We start from the raw sequence: 18,926 nt of genomic DNA on the forward strand, positions 1-18,926 counted from the left end.
GAGAGAGAGAGAGAGAGAGAGAGAGAGAGAGAGAGAGAGAGAGAGAGAGAGAACGAACACTGAGTGTAGTGGCTGGCACATGCCTTTAGTCCCAGCACTCACTTAGGAAGCAGAGGCAGGAGGATCTCTGTGAATTCCCGGCCACCCAGTACTACATAGTGATACCCTACCACAAAAAAGCTAAAAATAAATAAATAGATAAATACATAAAGAAATAATTGGTGTGACTCCTGAAAAGTAGCTCCCAAGAGTGGTCACTGTCCTCCACATAAATATGCACACATACCCCACACATACACACCAGAAAGAAAAGAAAGATACTGACCTCTGTGGTAATTCATTGGGCAGGCAGGACCTGCTACCATAATTAGGGGTCCAGTTGATGTGAGTTTGATTGCCCTCCCCCATCCTCTCTGTACACATGTGCCCAAGCATTCATGAATAACTACTTGCTATTTGCTTTTTTTTTTTTACTTCATATTAGAGCTGCTTAAACAGCCAGTGAGATTTGTTTCACTCGTGGTTGCACCTTCCACAGCCTCTGACTGAGATCCCTTGGCACACAAAGGGTATTTAACAAGTAGTTATTGAAATGAGCACTCTGCAGCCAAGTCTTGAAATACCGCCTCATTAGTAATGCAGCAAGCCTGACTCCTGTTGCTGATCATGGAGCGACATGTTGAGAGAAGAGAAGTCATGTTGGCAAGTCTCCAACAATGTGTTCTGAGCAACCACCATCACTGTCAGCCTGACAGTTCGCTTGAGGGTGACGAGGTAAGAAGGGTGACAGCTCAGATAAGGCTTTTTTTTTCTTGCACGGAAAAGCTCAAAACTGGAATGATATTAGATCTAATTTGATCTACTGGTCCAATTATGATTAAATTTCTAATATTTGTTGTCAGAACTTTCATTAGTGTATATTAATCGATCAAAACTATAGGGTTCATCTCATTATATTTCACTCAGGTAAGATCCCTGTTCACATGTTCATTCACATATGTTGTGGTCATGCCCATGATCCTTATCCAAGGGACCAAAGGTAGCAGGGACTGGCACAGAGTTTGTAAGGAGGCAGAAGCAGAGCCTTAAAGAAGACAGTCAAAACCCAGAAAAGAATCCTTCCCTGAAAAAGGATTATTGACTGAGATCCTGGATCATTTCCCTCAGAAGATTAATGGTAATCGATGATGCAGTGTAAGTGCTTGGCACCTTTGGCATACCTTCCTGGTCTCTGGGTTGCAGGGTTTCTTCTGGGCCATTTTGGACACAGCTTTGCACTCACTCAAGCTGCTGTGTGGACCATTCTAGTTCTAGAAGCAATATTTGGCTTCTAGAGGCCAAGATGAAAGGATGACTACAAGGAACTAGAGAGACGAGTAGGTGCTTAAGAGAACTTGTTGCTGAGCAAGTCACAAGGAGCAAGCCAGTGAGCAGTATCCCTCCATGGCCTCTGTATCAGCTCCTGCCTCCAGGTTCCTGTCCAACACCCACAGGGTGTTCCAGGGGATCTGGAACCTTTTTCTAACTTCCTTGGGCACCCAACACACATATGATGCACGTACTTGTGGGCAAAATACTCATATCCATAAAAAAATTAAATAAGTGTTAAACAAAAAATTTTAAGATGTCTCCAGTCTCATGCTAACAGCTTAAGGGCAGCTTGAAGGCCCCGAGTACCTTCTTGTTGGCCACTCTCATTCACTTTCACTCACCAATATATGCCAGATATAGAAGGACTGACCCAGAGACGAATGGCCCTTTTGTCTAAAAATCATTTTGTGTAATGGAGGAAACACAATGTTTGGTTTCTATGTTGGTCTATGTAAGTGCTACCATGTAGATACACACAGAGAGAGGAGGCAAGACATAGAGAATGAGGTGGGGAACAAGCTCTTACCTATGCATGGTGGCTCATGTCTGTGATTACAGCACTAAGGAGGCTGGGGCAGGGTGATCACCACAAATTCTGTAACAGCCTAGGCTACATAGGACTCTGTCTAAAAAGCCCATACAAACAAAAACTGAAACTCCTGAATTTATTTATTTATTTTTCCAAGGAAAGGAGGCTGCTACAAGATCTTACCATATAGCCCAGACTGGCTTTGAACTCATTTTTATGGCTGGGGGGGGGGCGGGGTAGGGAGTTATGAGCATGTGAGTTCAGTACTGGAAGAGTCTGGAAGGGGGCATCAGCGTCCTTAGAGCTGGAGTTACAGGCAGCTATAAGAGCAGAAGCAAGGCAAGTGTGGTACCTCACACCCTTAAATCAATCTCAGAGACAGAGGCAGCCAGAGCTCTGGGAGTTTGAGGTCAGCCTAGTTTACATAGCTAGTTCTAGGCCATAATGAGACCCAAGTGAAAGAGAGGAGGGAGGGAAGGAGGGAGGGAGGGAGGAAAACTAGCAAACAAGCAGAAGAAATAAAGTCAACCAGTTGAAGGGGGGAGTCATGGGAGAAAGGCAGTGGTGGAAGGGAATGAATGAGACATTTATATAAAGATACATATGTGTACTGGCTTTATACAATGTAACACAAACTATTGTCATTTGAGAGGAGGGAACCTCAGTTAAAAAAAAATGCCTCCATAAGATAGGATGGAAGGCAAGCCTGTAGGGAATTTTCTTAATTCGTGATTGATGGGGGAAGGCCCAGGCCACTGTGGGTGGGGCCATCCCTGGGCTGCTGGTCCTGGGTTCTATGAGAAAGCAGGCTGAGCAAACTATGGGAAGCAAGCCGGTAAGCAGCACCCCTTCATGGCTTCCGTATCAGCTCCTGCCCTGTTTGAGTTTCTGTTTTGACTTCCATGGATGATGAACATTGATGTGGAATCATAAGCCAAGTAAACTGTTTTCTCCCCCAACTTGCTTTTTGGTCATGGTGTTTCATCACAGCAATAGTAACCCTAACTAAGACATATGTATAAAGATGCCACTTTTTTTTTGTTTTTGTTTTTCAGTTCTAACTTATTTACATCTTGTTTTATTCTGTTTTTGAGAACTCATCTCTTAGTTCATTTAGCACATATTTTCTTTTATTTTTAATTTTATATTTTATTTACATTTAAGATGCCATCCCTTTCCACATTTCCCCTCCCTAGAATACCCCTGTCCCATGCCCCCCTTTCCTTTTTGCTTTTATATGATTTTTTTAAAAATGTGAATCAAAGGATTTATAAGTTTGGTAATGCTCAATCAGAAGCGTAACCCAATACCCTACCTAGATATAAAAACTAAGATGCCACTTTAAACACACCATTACTTTGTATACAAACCTAACAGTAACAAAAGAAAACAGGAAGCTACGCCATCGTACTGTTTCCCAAGAAAATACAAGTATTATTTTGGTAGTTAGACTAGGTATGGCCCACATAAATTCATCTGTTTGAGTGCTTATCCATAGGTAGTGGCACTATTAGGAAGTGTGGCTTCACAGGTGTGGTTTTGTTAGAGGAAATGTGTCACTATGGAGGCAGGCTTTGAGTATATATATATATATATATATATATATATATATATATATATATGCTCAAGTTCCACCTGGTGTGAGACACAGTCCTCTTCTGGTGTCTTCAAATCAAGATGTAGAACTCTCAGTTCCTTCTCCAGCCCCATTTCTGCCTGCACACTGTCATGCTTCCTACCTTGATGATAATGGACTGAACCTCTGAACCTGTAAACCAGCCCTAATTAGATGCTTTCCCTTATTATAAGAGTTGCCTTGGTTATGGTGCCTATTCACAGCAGTAAAAACCTAAGACGGGGTTGGAGAGATGGGTCAGCAGTTAAGAGCACTGACTGAAGTCCTGGGGTCAATTCCCAGCAACCACATGGTGGCTCACAACCATCTGTAATGGAATCCGATGCCCTCTTCTGGTGTGTCTGAAGATAGTGACAGTGTAGACATATGACTATAATAAATAAATATTTTTAAAAAAGCCTAAGACAACTACAGATCAGTTTGAATATATTAATTAATCAATAAAAATAAAATAACAGAGTTGGTTTACATATACTACCTTGGGAAGACTGATCATAACATAAGTGATAAAGCAAAATTGCTTACTAAAATCCTTAGGAATAATGACTCTATTCATTTATGAGATGAGGCTCAGTGGTGGAAGGGATACTTAGCATGCACAAGGCCTTGGCTCAATCTTCAGCAACAAAACCCAATTTCTATAAATGCACATATTTCTTATAAGTGGTGTGGAATACTTTTATAACACAGCACAGACATCATCTCAGTTGTTTCTCAATTCGCTGTGATAAAATATTCCTACAAAAGCAACTTATGATAGAAAGGGTTTATTTGGGCTCACAATCCATAATGGTGGAGAAGTTAGAGCAGCAGGAGCTTGAAGTACCTGGTCACTTGTATTCACAATTAAGAAGCAAAGAGCTGAACTCCAGCAGCAATAGGTTATCACACTGGGCCTAACAAGACTAGCCCTGTCAACAAGGGTAATCAGGCATGGGTAGGAAAGGGAGGCCCCACCCCGCCCTGCTGAACTATTGGATACTGAATGGTTGTAGGCAAGGGGCAGTCTTTGTCTTCTGTTGTGTAGCCAGTGGTTATTCCACCAAGCTCTGATGGCTAGTTCCAATGCCACAGTCACAAGGCCACCAGATGGTCCTAGTCACAAACAAACACCATGAATATTGGAAAAGAACTTGTAGGGAGATTGTCAAAACAAAACAAGACATGAACATGGGAACAAGATGTGTACGGAGTGGGAGGGGGGATTCGAATGGGAAAAATTAGAAAGCATTTTTATACATGCACGAAAATGTCAAAGAACGCCGGGCGGTGGTGGCGCACGCCTTTAATCCCAGCACTTGGGAGGCAGAGGCAGGCGGATTTCTGAGTTCGAGGCCAGCCTGGTCTACAGAGTGAGTTCCAGGACAGCCAGGACTACACAGAGAAACCCTGTCTCGAAAAACAAAAAAAAAAAAACAACAAAAAAAAAAAATGTCAAAGAACAAATTAATTTATAAAAACAGTTGTAAAAAAGTAAATAAAAGGTCTGGCAAGATGGCTTAGTAGGTAAGGAGACTTGATGCCAAGTCTGACCACCAGAGCTCAGTCCCTGAGTCCTACATTAGGGAAGGACAGAAACGACTCCTGAAGATTGTTTTCTCATCTTTCCATTTGGGCACACTCAAGCATACACACACATAAATATCATTTAAGAAATAATGAATTTAGATAAGCAACTCTAAAAATAACTTTAAGAGTCTTTAAATGTAAAAGAGACATGAGGTCAAATATGTGCACAGTATAAATACCACACACAGCATATGCCATCATATATACACAGAATTACGTTAAAATCAAAACTATCAACAAGTAAAATGAGTGAAGATGTTTAATGTCTATATACAAAAATCAAAACACCTCTTGAAAAGTATTAAAGGCATAACTAAATAGAAAGACTGATCATGTTATAGGAGGAAGAAAAGAAGAGAGCAACAAAGGTGTGTTCTCAGCTCCTTTTTTATGTAGTGTAAGGTCCTGGCCTAGGGGATGGAGCCACCCACAAGCTTACTACTTCAATCAACCCAATTAAGAATTCCCTATAGACATCCTTGAAGGCTCATCTCCCAAGTGGATCTATATCTCTTAAACTTGACAATCGAGATTAACCACTACAGGTATTATCCCACAAAAATTCACACGAGGTATCAGAGTGATGGTCTGCCCATCTACCATGTCAGCCTGACAACCTGAGTTCCATACCCACAGCCCAGGAGAGGGAAAAGAGAGCTGAAATGCGATTCAGATGTACGTTTATTGAAATCTGAGTATATGCACATGACAGGCAAAGTTTTAAAAGCCAATGTTTGAGAAAATATACTATTAGTTCCTCATTTGTTTTTGATACCGCATCTTATTCTTTAGCTCTGGCTGGCCTGGGCTGTCTAGGCTTGACCTGCCTCAAATTTACTGTGATCCTCCTGCCTCAGCTTCCTGAGTGCTAAGACTAAAGGCATGAGACAACACACTCCACTCCTTTGCCTTAATGTTTTAGGCAGGTTGTTTGTAAAGACAGGAAGTCAAATCCAGAGACTCAAACATCCTGGATGAGGGTCCACTATGTAGCTAATTTGAAACCAACCTGAACTACATGTGACCAGGTCTCAAAAGAACAAAACAAAATCATTGTATATGCTTAGCCTGGATCCACCCCACCACACACAGATACACACAATTTACAAATTATTTACATTTGAAACTTTGTTCCTATGTCACAGTGCATGTGTTGAGGTTGGGGGACACTTGTGGGATCTGGCCTTCTTTACCACGTGGGTCCTAGAGACGGAGGAGCACAGGTCGTCAGACTTGGTGGCAGGCACCTTTACTTACTGAGCTAGCTTTCTCACAGTCTTCCAAATCCAAACTGGTTTTTTTAGATTTATTTATTTCATGTATATGAGTACACTGTCATGTTCACACACACCAGAAGAGGGCATCGGATCTCATTACAGATGGTTGAGAGCCACCATGTGGTTGCTGGGAGTTGAACTCAGGACCTCTGGAAGAGCAGTCAGTGTTCTTAACCTCTAAGCCATCTCTCCAGCCCCCAAACTGATTTTTTTGAGACAGGGTCTCACATAGCCTACATAGGCCTTGAACTTGCTGTGTACTAATTCGTTATGCAATTAAGAATGACCTTGATTCTGAACTTCCTGCCACCTTGATTTTCTCATCCTCATGCCTCTACCTCTCTCACTCTTGGTTCCTCCTCTCTCAAATGTTTCAACATTACATTACATTACATTACATGGCATAAACCATTACATCAGATTTATGCAATGCTGGAGAGGAAAATGCTGGGGCCTCATACATTCTATCAAATATTCTGTCAAACAAACTATATCCTTAGCCACATCTCTCTACAGTTACATTTTTAAGCTGATGAAAAGCAAACTGTATTTGGGATGGGATTGTCAGCAGCAGCAGGGACTGACGCACAACAACTACACTGTAGCCTGAATCAGCCTGATGACTTTCTTAATCTGTTAAGGACGTTGAATTAGTGATCCCTGTCTTCAACACAAAAAGAATTTCAGGATGAATCAGTGTGATGCAAAGTTGGAGTTTATTAAAAATGGAAAGAAAGGCACTTAAGGAAAGATTAAGTCATAGGTGTGGAATTCTCAAAAGGGAGTCACAGTTTATAAAAAAAAAAAAAAAGAAAAGAAAAAAAAAAAAAAACTCTGCCGGGTGGTGGCGTCGCATGCCTTTAATCCCAGCACTTGGGAGGCAGAGGCAGGCAGATTTCTGAGTTCGAGGCCAGCCTGGTCTACAGAGTGAGTTCCAGGACAGCCAGGGCTACACAGAGAAACCCTGTCTCAAAAAAAAAAAAGCTGTGTGTGTGTGTGTGTGTGTGTGTGTGTGTGTGTGTGTGACAAGATTGGATGTCTTTCCTCAATCATTCTCCATCATAGATACATAGATAGATAGATAGATAGATAGATGACAGGAAGTACCACCACCACCCAGCATATATTATATATGAATGACATATACTCATACACACACACACACACACACACAAATGGTAAAATCTCTCATTAAACCTGAACTTCCTGCATGCTGACAGGAACCTGATATAGCTGTCTCCTTAGAGGTCTGCCAGAGACTGACATATACAGAGGCAGATGCTCACAGCTAACCATTGGGGTTCACAATGGAGGAGTTAGAGAGAAGACTGAAGGAGCTGAAAGGATTTGCGGCCCCATGAGGAGACCAATAATACCAACTAACCAGAGCTCCCAGGGTCTAAACCACCAGCCTGGGAGCACATAGGGAGGGAACCATGGCCCCAGCTGTATATGTAGAGGAGGATGGCATTGTCAGGCATAGGTGGGTGAGGAAGCCCTTGGTCCAGTGAATTCTGGATGCCCCAGTGTGGGGGAAATCGTGGGTGGAAAGGTGAGAGCTGGAGTGTAGGTGGGGGCATATCCTCATAGAAGCAGGAGGAGGGGGGATGAGATAGGGGGTTCCTGGGTTGGGAGGAAAAGGGAGGAAAGGGATCTGAAATGTAAATAAAATATTCAATATTCAATAATAATAAAAAAAACCCCTGAACTTCCATTTCAGCTAAACTGGCTAGAGCATGGGGATCAAGAAAGATGTGAGGGTTGGAGAGATGGTCCAGTAGCTAAGAGCAGTGTTTGCTCTTGCAGAAGACCTGGGATTTGGTTCCTGGTTCTCACATAGCAATTCACAAGGACTAGTAACTCCACCCAGGAATCTGATGCCCTCTTCTGGCCTCCATGGGTACTGCACACACATGGTGTGCATGCAGGCAAAACATAAAATAAAAATAATAAAGAAGTTTTTTAAGAGAAAAAAGTTGAAATGCTCAAGGGAGAAATGAGACATACATAAGTGTTGGTGTAGTCTTCTGTAGGAGAGTGTCACTGAAGTGTCTCTCACCAGTAGCCATATGTGGTGTTCTGTTGCCCTCATGTTATATCTCAAAGGAATTCAGAGAACATTTTCCTATTTATTTTTTTCTCTATTGTAAAATTACAGGGTGATTCTAGAGGCGACTTGAATGGGATTACAGAAGCCACCATGGTTGCACAAGGGGTTAGAACACATTAATTACTTTAGTGGGCTTTCTTTTTTTTCCTTTTTTTCTTTCTTTTTTTTTTCTTGTTTTTTTTTTTTTTTTTTCCAGACAGGGTTTCTCTGAGTAGTCCTGGATGTCCTGAAACTCACTCTGTAGACCAGGCTGGCCTCGAACTCAGAAATCCACCTGCCTCTGCCTCCCAAGTGCTGGGATTAAAGGCATGTGCCACCACTGCCCGGCTTTTCTTTCTTTTTCCTCTTGGATATTTTATTTATTTACAATACAGATGTCATCCCCTTTCCCCATTTCCTCTTCCTAGAACCCCCATCTCATCCCCCTCCTCCTTTATGCTTTTATACCATTTTGATTACATGCATGTATTAAGGTCAGTTCTAGGTTGAGGGTCTAGCAATACAACAGATTCAAATAGTCAAGGAACAAGCAAGACAATAAACACAAATAGCCAAAGAAAAAGCAAAGCATTAAACCCAATTACATGAACACTCCCATGATCACTGCTTTTAAGGGCTTATCAGGATGACCAAAGTATCTGAGCCTACTTCCCTGTCCTAGTCCAAGGACATTTTCACATCTGAAGCCTACTTCCTTGTTCTAGCCTAAAATTTAGATTCCTGTCTGAAATTAGAGGGCTTTCTGATAAGCCTGAATATATAGCTGGGAAGGGGAAAAGGCCTTAAGCAAATGACAATTTGCTGGAGTTCTTGCTTCTCAGTTGGGAAGGGTTGTTAGCCATAGTCCTGGGGGAGGAGCCCTTTTCCCTCTCTTGTCCATAATTTCTCTTATTCACCTATCCTGCCTTGAGATGAAGTGGGTGTAGTATAATGAGATTTTTTTTTTTTAATTTTCTATGATTTTGAAGTATTGTGGTTTTGGTGGCTTTTCCTTCTTCCTCTTTCTCCCTGTTTGTTTTGCATGTATTTACCATGTGTCTGTATGTGTGTGGATATTCGTGTGCTGTGCTGCTTGGGGGAGGTTAGAGAACAGCTTGTGGAAATCAGCTCTCTCCTTCCACCATGTGTGCTCTGGGATTCAGACTCATGTCCTCAGCAAGGGGCCCTCCTGCTGAGCCTCCCCACAACCATTTGTTTTTAGTTTTCAAGAGACCCCCACTTTTTTTGAGACAGGGTCTCACTCTATAGTCTTGGCTGGCCTCAAACTTCCTATGTAGACTAGGCTGGCCTTGAACTCAACAGAGACATACATGCCTCTGCCTCCTGTATGCTAAGATTAAAGGCATGAGCCACCATGCCTTGCCTTTGAAAAAAAAAAGAAAACTTTTAAATTTCAAAATAGCTTGGTGTCAGTAATCATAGCTATTAAGGAGCCTGAAGCAGGAACAATATTTGAGTTCACGTGTTCCAGACCAGCCTATGTTTAGTGAGATCCATTTCAGAACTAGAATAAAACTTCCAAAAGAAAGGAATATTAATGATTTTACCACAAAATGATAAATGTGTATCATTTTGATAAATGAGATAACAAATGTGTTCAACATCCTGTTTAATTATCATAAATGTGTAATGTGGTAAAAGATCACACTGTACCCCATCAACACAAACAATTATTCTTTGTCTCCTGTAGTATGTATTTTTGGTCTTCAATAACCCCAAAGGTCCATATGCTAAACACTTGGTCCTCAGCTTGGTGCTGTTGAAAGATAGTGCAAACTTAATCCACTGGAAGGCCTGGTGCGCTCTCGCGCTCTCTCTCTCTCTCTCTCTCTCTCTCTCTCTCTCTCTCTCTCTCTCTCTCCTTCTTTCTCTATCTTATTCCCAGATATGATGTGAAACAGGTTTGCTCTGCCAGACACTATTACTATGATGTTCTGCCATAGGCCAAAAGTGATATTGATCTCAGACTGAACCTTCTAAAAGTGCAAACCAAAATCAATCATTCCTCGTTTAGAGCTAATTTACCTCAAGATCAGTTGTTCAAGGTTAGGCCTAAACTACAAGACAAGTTTGAGGATACCCTGAATTGTATGAGACTTTCTCAAAAAAGAAAAACAAAACAAACACATCTACCCCCCCCCCCCAAAAAAAACATCCTAAAAAAGAAGAAAAAAAGAGTTGATTTACCTTAGGTTCTTATTACAGTGATAGTTGAAAAACTGAATAGCCCAGAGTCAATTAAAAACAAAGTGAATTTTAAGCAGGGCTCAGTGGTACACCTACCTCTATAATCCCAACACTGAGGCTTAGAGTTAGAAGGATCAGGAATCTAAGGCCAGCCTCAGCTACATGAGATCCTGTCTCAAAAACCAAGAACAAACAAAACAACAAGAAGAACAACATAAGTTTAGGCGCTGGAGCTCAGCAGGGAAGCCTGTTTAGTGCTTTCCCAGAGGACTTGAGTGCGGTTCCCAGCACCTGCACTGAACAGTTTATAGCAACTCCACCTCTAAGGGGTCTGCCACTCTCTGGCCTCCAAAGGCACCCATACACATGAGGTTTTCACTCATCCACATCAATAAAGATAATACAGATGATCTTAAAGGAAAAATGTAAAGAGTAAAGAAGAAATGAGCAGGAAAAAATCAATAAGTAAAATAACCAGGCACTTCCTCTTAAAAATTCTCTTAAAAAATAAGTCAAGCTGGTTGTAGTGCATACATCTTTAATCCCAGCACTTGGGAGGCAGAGGCAGGTGGATCTCTGTGATTTCAAGGCCAACTTGGTATACAGAGCGAGTTCCAGGGCAGCCAGAGCTGCTACATGCAGAGACCTTCTCTCCAAAAGCATTAAAAAAAAAAAGTTAAAGGCATAGAGATGTATGTCAGTTGGTAAAGGGTTTGACTAGCATACAAGCAGACCCAAGTTTGACCCTTAACAGCGCATAAACCCAGGGTGGTGGTACATACACCTATATTCTCAGCACTTGGAAGGTGGAGGTAGAAGGTGTCTGCATCTGTCTGAATCAGCTCCTGGGTGGAGCCTCTCAGAGGACAGTTATGCTAGACTCCTGTCTGCAAGCATTACAGAGTATCATTAATAGTGTCAGGGGTTGGTGCTTGCCCATGGGATGGGTCTCAAGTTGGGCTAGTTATTGGTTGGCCATTCCCTCAGTCTCTGCTCCATCCCCCATCCCTGCATTTCTTGTAGACAGGATAAATTTGGGGTTGAAAGTTTTGTGAGTGGATTGGTGTTTCTATCGCTCCGCTGGGGCTCCTGCCTGGCTACAGGAAGTGGCCTCTTCAAGTTCCATATCCCCAATGTAGTGAGTCACAGCTAAGGTCACCCTCATTAAACAAGTCAAAAATTTTAAAGACAGAGTCTTAGTATACAAGCCTGGCTTGCCTCGAACGCACTATATAGACCAGACTGGCTTTGAACTCACAAAGGTCCATCTGCCTCTGCCTCCTGTGTGAGTACTGGGATTAAAAGCATGCACCACTGTGTCTGGTCTAAGAATAAATAAATCTTATTTTTTAAAAATAAGAGTGGGCTAGAGAGACAGTTCGGTGGTGAAGAAGTCATATTATGCTTCCAGAGGATCCAAGTTTAGCTCCTAGCACTCACTTTGGGTAACTCAGTTCCAGGGGACTCAGTACCTCTGGCTTCTGTGGGTGCTTACATTCACTTGGACATTTCACACACACACACACACACACACACACACACACACACACACAATTTGAAAATGAAATGAAAATTTTAAAATAAATAAACACGAGGGGAAAGAGTTTGGTATTTGGACCAGTTGGTAAAGTTTTTGCTTGGCATACACCCAAGCTCTGTGTTCTATGCCAGCAACTCACAGTCTGGGTATAGCAACACATGCTTGTGATACCTGCACTTTGGAGATACAGGCAGGAGGATCAAAAGCTCAAGATAAGCCTTAACTGCACAATGGTTCCAAGACAGCATGGGCTACATGAGTTCCTGTATCACGAGATATTTTTTTAAAAGATAGAAATTACTAGGTATGGTGATTGCACTTCTAAAAATCTCAGTACTTAGGAAGCTGTAGCAGGAAGAGAAGTTTGAGGCTACCCTGGACTACATAGAAAGTTTGAGGCCAGCATAATTAGACTCTGTTTCAAAAATAAAATTAAATTGAGACTGGACTGATAGCTCAGCCCTTAAGAAAACTGGCTAATCTTCCAACAGACCCAGGTTTAATTTCCAGCACCCATATGACAGCTCACAACTAGGTGTTAACACTAGTTTTAGGAATCTGGCACCCTCTCCTGGACTACAGGCACTGGGCATGCACCTGTTGCTCAGACAGACATACCTAAAGGCAAAACACTCCTACACATAAAATACAATTTAAAATTTAAATTAAAATGAAAAATTAAGAAACAAGAAAGTTTCGAGGACAGGAGTGGTCAAGCACTGGAGTGGGCTAAGGAATCTCATTCTGAGGTGTGTCTATCGGATCTGGTCACCAGGAGGCTGCTGAAAATGATTTCAGTGGAGAATGGAAATGACTGGGGGGAATGGGAGCAGAAGGCATGTGGGAGTCAAATTGAAGAATGGCTGGGAGATTAAAACAATAGAGACATCTCAAGCCAGTGAGATGGTACAGTGGACAAAGGCACTTTCCCAAGAGCCTAGTGACCTAAGTTTAATTCCCAGGACCCACTCAGTAGAGGGAGAGAGCTGACGACCACAAGTCATCTACTGACCTTAACTTGTACAGTACAGCATGTACACACACACACATTAAACAAACAAAATATAATAAAAATTTGAATAAGCAAAAAAGAAATAGAGGCATCAAGCATAGAAAACAGCATCTTTTAAAAATACAGTTAAGAGGAAAAAGAGGGGAGCCTCGGTGGTTAGGAGCACTGGTTGCTCTTCCAGAGGACTTGGGATCAACTCCCAGCACCCACATGGCAGCTCCCAACAGTTTGTAACTCCAATTCCAGGAGAGCTGACACTCTCACACCAATGCATACAAAATAAAATTAAATAATTATTTAAAAAAAAGAAGAAGAAGAAAAAGAGGAGGCTTGGAAATAACTCAATGGTGGAGTGTTTTCCTAACTCAGGGACCCAGGTTCCAACCTCAACACCAAGTTAGGGCCAGGAAAAGCAAAAGGGTAGCTGCTCAGTTTTATTTAGCACGAAGACAGGGAATGACACATGCATGGTGTCCTTGAGATGCTGAAGTGATAGTTTTCCAAAATGGGTTGTCAGTGTAAGGCGTTCAGCACAGTACAGAATTGGAAGAGTGGTCAGCTGAGGGCACAAGCATCCACAATGGCTCTGCCACACTCAGACAAACCTGTCATTGTTAAAACGGAGGAAAATACTCCAATGCTGGCCCCTGACTATTCTCACTCAAAGAGCAGGCTGTTCACTTGCAGTGAATCTGGTCAGTAACATCACTCTGCTTCTGAATGAAGTTTCCTTACAAAAACAAAGAAACGAACAACAACAACAAAAGCAAACAGCGAAAGAAAAGCAAATATAAATCCCACTAAAGTGCTGCATAATTTAGCGGGGCAGCTAATCTTCAGAGAAAGATGAGTGTGAAGTAGCTCCGGAAATGCTTGTGACTCATAACTGCAGCAGTGAGTGCTCCCTTTTCAATCCGTGAGGCCCAGTCCCATTGGTGATGTTGTTTCTCTAGGAATGAGCTGAAGCTCAGCCCAGCCCTGACACTGCAAGGTGAAATGTCAGCAAAGAGCAGTTAATGTTTATTGTAAAGCACTCAGTCTGATTCAGAAATCAATGACGGCTTGACATTTTGCAGAACACCCTCACACTGGCAAACTAAGTGCCACTAAACACGCATTTCTGAGGAGACAACAAAATAGCTCAGTCATCTTCGACTTTTGTGGAAGAAAAGCTACACAAACGGAGGTATCTCCAGAAGGTCTAAAACCGTGTATACCTGAAATGGAGGTCCCCATAGACTTGTGGATAGGCCTGCTTCTAGAGTAAGCAGAGAGCAGGATCCTAAGGCATCCCACCAGATGAGGTTTGCACCTGAGGAGAGTTGGACAGCAAAGGAGAAGCAATCTTCAGTCACAGGCATAGATGATTGGGGTAGAAGGATGGAGACAGTCTTTGGACTGCAGGCCTGAAAACAGTACTATCCCATTCAGGGCAAGGAGACGATTAAGAACAATAGGTGTCAAAGGGTATAATGGAATATGATGGAATATACCTATAGCCCAACACCCAGAAAGCTGAGGCAAAAGGATCTTGAATTCAAAGCCATCTAAAGAAGGCCACCACTGCCTGGCTTCTATAAGCCTTTAATCCCAGCGCTTGGGCAGCAGAGGCAGGCGGATTTCTGAGTTCGAGGCCAGCCAGGTCTACAGAGTGAGTTCCAGGACAGCCAGGGCTACACAGAGAAACCCTGTCTCGAACCCCCCCCCCCCCCAAAAAAAAAGAAGGCTTATAGAACCTGGGTGTGGTGGCATTCTCCTGTAATCCCAGCACTTGGGAGATGGAGGCAGGAAGACCATGAGTTCAAGATTATTCTCCACTAAATAGTGACTTCAATATCAGCCTGGGATGTTTAAGACCCTTTCTCAAAAAGCCAACATAAATTTAAAAAAAGAAGGCATACAAAGCTATATTTCATTTCCCTTTGGGTTGATCACGCACTGTATAGGCCAGGTAGAGCTGAACTGGTTTTATGGAAGGCACCAAATATTACAGAGGGCATGAAGCATTAAGGTTGGACAAAATCTATTATGGGTGCTTCTCTAACCTGGGTGCTGGAATCCTCCATATTGGAGCTGTCCAGGGGCCTCAGAAACAACAGGCTCTAGCTCTCTGTCCTTAATAAAACTGATAGACATGTATGAAAAAAGAGGTGGGGAGCTTCTAGAAGAGGGGAATGGAGTTTCTATTTTCTGCTGGCCAAAAGGCCCTACAAATCAATCCTTGGATTTGCAATAGTGTTGGTTGGAGCATGTAGAAGAAAATTGCTCTCATTTTCTTACCTGGACATTCTACCATCCCTCCCTTGAACAGTGTTTGCCAGAATACGCCTGGGCTTAAAGGGTGCTGCCAGTCCTGCCCTGCCTATTGATCTGTCAGTTCTGCAATTCTGAGTGATTCATGGAATGATCAGGGGTGGTACTTGCTGTTCCCAAGGCTGGGGGAGTCTAGATGAGGCATATGTGGCTTATTGTTGGCAAGCTCGGCTAATCACCAGGGAGTAGGGTAGTCCAAAGGTTCTTTCAACAGGAAGGATGACTACCAGGGCTCTATTTAGGGTATAGTTTACGTGCTTTATTATTAATTTTTTATGTGAATGATTGTTTTGTCTGCATGCAAGCCTGTTTACCCCATATGTGCCTGGTGCCCACAGAGATCAGAAGGCAGATTTGGATCCCACGGATCTGGAGTTACAGATAGGTTGGGAACTACCACGTAAGTGTTGGAAATCAAACCCAGGTCCTCTGCAAGTACAAGTGCTCTTACCTGCTGAGTCATCTCTCCAGCCCCACATGCTTTATTAAATCATCAGTCTGAGGTGCCAGTAATAAATAAGTAGATTTGTACTTGGAACATTTAGCGGAAAAAACGTATAGGAGTGACCTCTCATATAGATGGTTGATAGATTTGAATCATGAATGTGCACACAAAAACGGAAAACTAGAAGGGAATGTGCTTTAACAATTCTATGGGCAGGACATCAGCTTATCAGTTGGGTGACCAATGTAGACGATTAGCAGAACAAGCTTAATTCTTGTGTCACTTGTGCCTCGCCCTTCAAGTTTGACACTTGGCCTTGTTCTTTGTTTTTTTTCCCCAAGGTCTGAGACCTGGACTTTTCTCTGATTCCTTACCCCTATTTCCCAAGTCTTTTGGGTGAAAATCTAACGTGGAGTTTAATCTGGGTGGTGTTTCCTACTCCTGTGTCATTTCACCTCTTCTACTATGTTCTATATCCCCAAGGGCACAAAGAATAGGCTATGGATATTAATCTGTAGAGCCCATGTACAAGCAATATTACAAGAGTCCAAAAGTTCCAAATTTCCCATTTTTCTTTCCTTCTTATTACATTTTATTTGCTTACTTAGTACTTGTGCATAGGTGCCACAACATGTATGTGTGGCAGTCAAGACAACCTACAGAGTTGTTTCTCTCCTTCCACCACATGGGTCCCAAGTAGTCATTCAGCTCAGTCATCAGGCTTCTCTACCCACTGAGCCATCTCTCAAGCTCCCCATTTCTCTATTTTTCACTTGGCTACCTGATCTGGCCAAAAGATGTGAAACTCTCTGGAATCTTTTGCAAGCGTAGTCTCGTTTCACCCAGTTATCAGTCATCAATGAAATAAAGTAACATTCTTCAAATCTTCATGAATGCAGGAACAGGGGAAAATGAATTCCACACAGAAAAGGGCAGCTATCATTCTGTGGAGCCCCCCACCCCTGGCAATGTGTCATCATGGAGAAGGACCTCACTAGGCTTTACTGCTGGCTGGAAGAATGTACCTTTCCTATACTTGGACCTTGGTTTAAGAGATGTCTTGCAGCTAAGCTTTGATGAGGACTGAAACAACTTTATTTCTCTTTCCTGTTTGCATTGGCCAGCTTTCTGTTACTGTGACAAAATAATACCAAATCCAAAACATAACACTACTCCAAGATGTCCTTAAAGCAAGAGATGTATAGTGGTCAAGGTCAAGTCATTTGGGATACAGTTTGTCTTCTTCTGGGGGCAAGGTTGGGAAACTGGTGGACTTTTAGAGGGTGGAGCTTAATGGAAGTTAGGTCTCTGAGGAAATGTCCTTAAAGGTGATATGGAACCTTTTGCCTTTTCCTGTTCCTTTTACTTCCCAGCTACCAAGAGGTGAGCAGCTTTTACCTATCATGGTCAGTGACCTTCCACCTCCTCTCAGACCCACCAACCCTAGACCTGAACTCAGAGCCAAAATAAACCTTCCCTTCTTATCAGTCGATTATTTTGTGTATTTAGTCACAGTGATGAAAAACTGACTAACACACTTCTCTAGAAAACCCTTTAGGAAAATACTGATAATTGCCTCCAGCTGGCCTCTTACCTAAGACTATGAGTTTCTGGTCCACAAACTCTTCCAAGGAACTATGTAGCCTTTTGAGAGGATTTGTAAATAAATAAGCAAGTAAGTAAATAAATAAATAAACAGCAACAGTGATTAGGACTACACAACCACTTCTGTCTTCCCAAGTAGCCCTCATTGGGAATGTCCTGAATACCCTCAGCCTGCCTTGAGCTGGGTACTCTTGAAATGGTGTGCAGCTTTTCTGGGTTAACCATCTCCCTTATACCATGGGATCCACTTAGGAAGTTTTTGCCTATGTGTATTAAAAACTGTCATTTGTATTGAAAACTGTCCCTTGACTCCTGAGCCATACAATGCTGTCTCGTTGATCAAAGCCACCCAAAATGGCTCATTTTGTTTGGTAATGAAGCTCAGGGACATCCAGATGATGGACTCCACATGTGAGAGAGTGCGGCTGCCTGCCATCTGAGACTGCTGTTGCTGAGGCAGCCAGCCACGCTCCTGTGATGTCATGAGCAGATTTCTCTCACCAGGCGGCTGATATTGTTTATGAAGCCTGGGGCTCTGAACGAGAGGAGTGTTGCTGGTCAAACATGCCCTGTATAATATGATCAGTTTTCTCCATTCTTTGCCCCAGTCTTGGGTAGAACAGGAATGATGAGCCCTTGTTTGGGCTGACAATGGAGCTGTGCTGGAGACAGCAGGCTTATTGTCTTCAAGGCCTCTTATCTCTTATGTGTGAGAATCTGATGGGGAGCACCTTAAGTGGATTCCCAGAAATCAACAGGCTGATGTAAAATGCTTAAATGTTGCCCCCAAATATTCATTATGAGAAGAAAGTCTGCTGAGGAGTCAAGGCAGCAGCTGCATTCGGCTGCTTATTGAGAGCTGATAGACAGGCTCTGCGCTGAAGCCACTCTCCTCCCCTCTGTTTTCCCTGACTACCTTTCTTCCTCTACTGCTCAGCAACTCGGCAAGGAAGGGAGCAAAATGGTAAGTAAACAGGCCTCTGACAAGTTAATTACCACAGCAGTATCTTTTGAGGTTTTTACTTACTTTTGATTTTTCCTTTTTTTTTTTTTTTTTTTTGAAATTAGTATCTTTTCTACCAAACTACTCAATTAGACTTCCCATGGCCCTGAACTACAAGCCTCTTGAAGAAGCTCTGACAGCTCTTCCAGGAACCCTGAGTATGCTGATAATTGACCTGGAGTTTCCTTCCTGGAGTTCTGCTTGCTTACTTGCTTGCATGCTCGTCCAACAGGTCTGCCCACAGTTCCTTAAACATATCTCACAGCTTCCTGTCACCTGAAATGTCCAGCCAGCCCCTCTGTGTTCTGTAATGAGACAAGTACAGTTCT

This window comes from Arvicanthis niloticus, chromosome X, assembly GCF_011762505.2.
Source record: "Arvicanthis niloticus isolate mArvNil1 chromosome X, mArvNil1.pat.X, whole genome shotgun sequence".
NCBI lineage: Eukaryota > Metazoa > Chordata > Mammalia > Rodentia > Muridae > Arvicanthis > Arvicanthis niloticus.